Genomic DNA, 5,485 nt, shown 5'->3' with positions numbered 1-5,485 from the left:
TTATTTTTAATAATTTCCTTTCCTTTTTTTTCCTCCTTTCCTTTCTTTTTTCCTCCTTTCCTTTCTTCTTTTTCCCCCCTTTCCTCTTTTTTTCTTTCCTTTTTCCCCTCTTTTTTTTTTTTTTTTAATCCATTCCTATTTTCCTCCTTCCCTTTCATTTTTTCCTCCACTCCTTTCCCATTTTTTCCTCTTTTCCTTTCATTTTCCCGAATTTCTTTGAGGCGAACTCCTGAGCAGATCCCGCCCTCCCCCCGAGCCTTATCTCGGCAGCGCAGGCGGCGCGGGGAGAATTCCAGCGCCTCTCAGATCCCAAAAAAAACCCCCCGGAACGCCTCTAATTAACCCTGATCCAATTAACTCCTGTCTGCAATCGGGATAAGAGAGTTCAACCCGGGTTCCATCAGATAAAGCCGGGGCTGAGGGGAGAAACCACCAAAAAATTCAATTTTTTCCCCCCGGGAATTGCGGAAAACGCCAGGATTTTAGGGGATGGGCGGGGAAAATCAGATTTTTCCCCACGGGTTTTTGTGTTTTCTCCCCGCTCTTCCCGGATTTTCCCATCATTTCTCAATTTTCCTCATTTTCCCCTATTTCCCCTCATTTCTCCCACACATTCCCCCCTCATTTCCCCACTGATTTTTCACCAATTTTCCCATTTCCCCCCCAATTTTCCTCCATTTCCCCCCTCATTCCTCCCAAATTTCCCCCCTCATTTCTCCCACATTTTCCATCCCATTTTCCCCCTATTCCCCCCCCATTTTCCTCCCATTTCCCCCCCAATTTCTCCACAAATTTTCCCACATTTTTCCCAGCTTTTCCCCACATTTCCCCCCCATTTTCCCCCATTTTTCCCCATTTTCTCCCCCATTTCCCCCATATCCCTCCCCCATTTCTCCATATTTCCCCCATATTTCCCCCATTTCCTGCATTTTACCATTTCACCATTTCCCCCTCATTCCTTCCCAATTTCACCGTATTTTCCCCATTTCCCCCCTATTTTCCTGTTTTCCCCATTTCCCCCCACATCTCCCCACAATATCTCTCCCATTTCCCCACAAATTCCCCATATTTCCCCCCCCGTTTCCCCGCAATTTTCCCCCAATTTTTCCATCTTTTTCCCACATTTTCTCCCCATTTCCCCCCCAATTTTCTCCAATTTCCCCAATTTTCCCCCAATTTCCCCCATTTCCCCCCATTTTCCCCATTTCCCCACAATGTCTCTCCCATTTCCCCCCCAATTTTCCCCCCAAATTTCCCACATTTTTCCCAGATTTTCCCCACATTCCCCCCATTTCCCCCCATTTTTCCTCATTTTCTCCCCATTTTCCCCATTTCCCCCCACATCTCCCCACAATATCTTTCCCATTTCCCCACAATTTCCCCACAATTTCCATTTCCCCATAAATTATCCCGTATTTTCCCCAATTTTCCCCACATTTTCCCCCATTTCCCCACAAATTTTCCCATATTTTCCCCCATTTTCCCACAATTTTCCCCATTTCCCCCCATTTTCCCCCAATTCCTCCCACAATCCTCCCCATTCCCCCCAAAATTTCCCACATTTTCCCCAGATTTCCCCCCATTTCCCCCCACTTTCCCCCTATTTTCCCCATTTTATCCCAAATTTCCCCCATTTTCCCCCATTTCCCCCAATTTCTCCCCAAATTTTCCCCATTTCCCCCCATTTTCTCCCAAATTTCCCCCATTTTTCCCATTTTTCCCTCATTTCCCCCATCCCTGCCCTTATGGGCAGCTCCCCCAGGGATCCCGACCCAAAACCCCCCCGGAATTTCGGGATAATCCCACGGGGGAATGTCGGCCCTAATTCCCAATTCCTAATTAATTCCCGCTTGTTGGCGAGATGGGATAAGCTGCGATTTACATTTCTGAGGAGAAAAGGGGGGAAATGCGGATTAAAGGTGATCAAAGAGGGGAAAAAATTCAATTTTTCCTTTTTTTTTCCCATCACAAAAGCTGCTGAGGCCGTGGGGAATTTGGGATGTCTTCATTTGCTCGTGGAGCAGAAATATTCCCATGGGATCGGGGTGGGGATCCAGGGAAAAATAAGGGGAAATCAGGGGGAAAATCCTGAAAAATGAGGGGAAATGGAGGGAGGAAACGGGGGGAAAATCTGGGAAAAATGGGGGGGAAAATGAGGGGGGAATTTGGGAAAAATGGGGGGAAATGTGGAAAATGGGTGGGGGGAAATGGGGGGAAAATGGGAGAAAATCCGGGAAAATGGAAGGGAAATGTGGGGGGTGGGGAAAAGGGGAAATGTGGGAAAATGTGGGGAGAAAATTCGGGAAAAACGAGGGGGAAATATGGGGGGGGAAAGGAGGAAATGTGGAAAAATGTGGGGAAAGTGGGAGGAAATTTGGGAAAATTGTGGGAGAAATGGGGGGGATGTGGAAAATCCTGGAAAATAGGGAGGAAATGCAGAAAAATGGGGGGAAATGGGAAAAAGAGGGGGAAAATGTGGAAAAATGGGATAAAATCTGGGGAAAATGGGGGGGGGGGGATAGAGGAAATGTGGGGAAAATCCAGGAAAAACAGGGGGGGAATTAGGAATAAATGTGGGGGAAATGGGAGGAAATTTGGGAAAATTGTAGGGGAATGCCAGGAAATCTTGGAAAATGGGAAGGAAATGCAGAAAAATGGGGGGAAATGTGGAAAAATGGGATAAAATCTGGGGAAATTGTGGAAAACTGTGGGGAAAATGGGGGAAATATGGGGAAACTGCAGGAAAAATGTGGGGAAAATTCGTGGGAAATTGGGAAAATCTAGGAAAAATGTGGGGAAAATCCGTGAAAAATTGGGAAAATATAGGAAAAATGTGAGGAAAATCAGTGAAAAATGGGGGAAATGTGGGGGAAATGCAGGAAAAATGTGAGGAAAATCCGTGGAAAATGGGGAAATCTAGGAAAAATGTGGGGAAAATCCGTGAAAAATTGGGAAAATATAGGAAAAATGTGAGGAAAATCCGTGGAAAATGGGGAAAATATGCAGGAAAAATATGGGGAAATCCAGGAAATCGGGGAGAAATGTGGGGGAAATGCAGGAAAAATCAGTGAAAAATGGGGGAAATGTGGGGGAAATGCAGGAAAAATGGGGGAGAAATGCAGGAAAAATGGGAAATATTGTTTTCCCCCCCTTTTATCCCCAAAATATTCCCCAATCCGCCGGTTTTGGGGGCACTGGGCGCTCCCGGGGTGGTTTTGGGGTGGCGTTCCCAGCTCGCCTGCAGAGGGATGCACGGAGCGATTTGTTAAATAAATATTTGGGGAAAAAACCTCGGAATGAGCGAACTTGGGAGCGGATGAAAGGATCCCGAAGCTTCAGAGGCTTGGGAAGGATCAAGGGGGGAAAAAAAAAAGGAATAAATATTCAAAAGTGGAATTTCAAAGCTGCTTTCCCGGCCTTTCATCCCGGCCCCCCGCGGGAAGCGGCGGCGGAGAGATCCGCGGGGATTTGGGGGAAATGCCGGGAAAATCCCAAAAACCCCAAAAAATGCGGGGATTTGGGGGAAAATGGGGTGGGAAAGGCCGGGAAAATCCCAAAAACCCCAAAAACCCCAAAATCCGCGGGGATTTGGGGGAAAATGGGGCGGGAAATGCAGGGAAAATCAAAAAAAAAACCAAAATCCGCGGGGATTTGGGGGAAATGCCGGGAAAATCCCAAAAACCCCAAAAACCGCGGGGATTTGGGGGAAAATGGGGTGGGAAATGCAGGGAAAATCCAAAAAACCCCAAAAACCCCAAAATCCGCGGGGAGTTTGTGGAAAACGGGGCGGGAAAGGCCTGGAAAATCCAAAAAAATGCGGGGATTTGGGGAAAATGGGGCAGGAAATGCCGGGAAAATCCCAAAAAATGTGGGAATTTGGGGGAAAATGGGGAGGGAAATGCCGGGAAAATCCCAAAAAACCCCAAATCCGCGGGGATTTGGGGGAAAAGATGGATCGGGAAATGCCTGGAAAATCCAAAAAATATGCGGGGATTTGGGGGAAAATGGGGCGGGAAAGGCCTGGAAAATCCCAAAAAATGTGGGAATTTGGGGGAAATTGGGGCGGGAAATGCCGGGAAAATCCCAAAAAATGTGGGGATTTGGGGGAAATTGGGGCGGGAAATGCCGGGAAAATCCCAAAATCCGTGGGGAAATCAACCCCAAATCATCCCCCTGGGGTGGGGAGGGATTGGGGCGCCCCGGGAATTCATCCAGGGGGGATTTGGGGTCACCTGGAATTCCCCCGAGTGGATTTTGGGGTCACCCTTGGAATTCCCTGATGCAGATTTTGGGAACATCTGGAATTCCTCCAAGTAGATTTTGGGATCCCCAGAAATTCCCCTGTGTAGATTGTGGGGTTACCTGGGATTTCTCCGTGCGGATTTTGGGGTCACCCCTGGAATTCCCTCGTGCAGATTTTGGGATCCCTGGGAATTGTCCCATGTGAACTTTGGGATCATCTGGAACTCCCCATGTGGATTTTGGGATCCCCAGAAATTCCCTCGTGCAGATTTGGGGATCATCCGTGGAATTCCCTCGTGTGGATTTTGGGATCCCTGGGAATTGTCCCATGTGGATATTGGCATCCCCAGAAATTCCCTCATGCAGATTTTGGGGTCACCCCTGGAATTCCCCCGTGTGGATTTTGGGGTCACCCCTGGAATTCTCTCTTGTGGATTTTGGGGATTAGCCAAGAATTCCTCCTTGTGGATTTTGGGGTCACCTGGAATTCCCTCGTGCAGATTTTGGGATCACCCCTGGAATTCCCCCGTGTGGATTTTGGGATCCCTGGGAATTGTCCCATGTGGATTTTGGGATCCCCAGAAATTCCCCATGTGGATTTTGGGGTTACCTGGAATTTCCTCATGCAGATTTTGGGATCACCCCTGGAATTCCCCCGTGTGGATTTTGGGATCCCTGGGAATTGTCCCATGTGGATTTTGGGATCATCTGGAACTCCCCATGTGGATTTTGGGATCCCCAGAAATTCCCTCGTGCAGATTTGGGGATCATCCGTGGAATTCTTCCATGTGGATTTTGGATTTGGATTTTGGGGTTACCTGGAATTCCCTCGTGCAGATTTGGGGATCATCCGTGGAATTCCCTCGTGCAGATTTTGGGATCCCTGGGAATTGTCCCATGTGGATGTTGGCATCCCCAGAAATTCCCTCGTGCAGATTTTGGGATCGTGCCTGGAATTCCCCCGTGTGGATTTTGGGGTCACCCCTGGAATTGCCCCGGGGTGTTTTTTGGGAATCCCCCGTGGTGTTTTTGGAAATACCCGCAGGGATTTGGGATCGTCATGGGGGTTTGGGATCCCCCATGGTGTTTTTGGGATCCCCCACGGTGGTTTCGGGATTCCCGCGGGGTTTTTGGGATCGCCGTGGGTTTGGGATCCCCCATAGTGTTTTTGGGATTGCCGCGGGGTTTTTGGGATCGCCGTGGGTTTGGGATCCCCCATGGTGTTTTGGGGTTCCCCACGGTG

Source organism: Lonchura striata, chromosome 10 (assembly GCF_050655825.1).
Source record: "Lonchura striata isolate lonStrDom1 chromosome 10, ASM5065582v1, whole genome shotgun sequence".
NCBI classification, from domain to species: domain Eukaryota; kingdom Metazoa; phylum Chordata; class Aves; order Passeriformes; family Estrildidae; genus Lonchura; species Lonchura striata.
The sequence above is the reverse complement of the archived record's forward strand: the minus strand, read 5'-3'. Positions refer to the sequence as shown.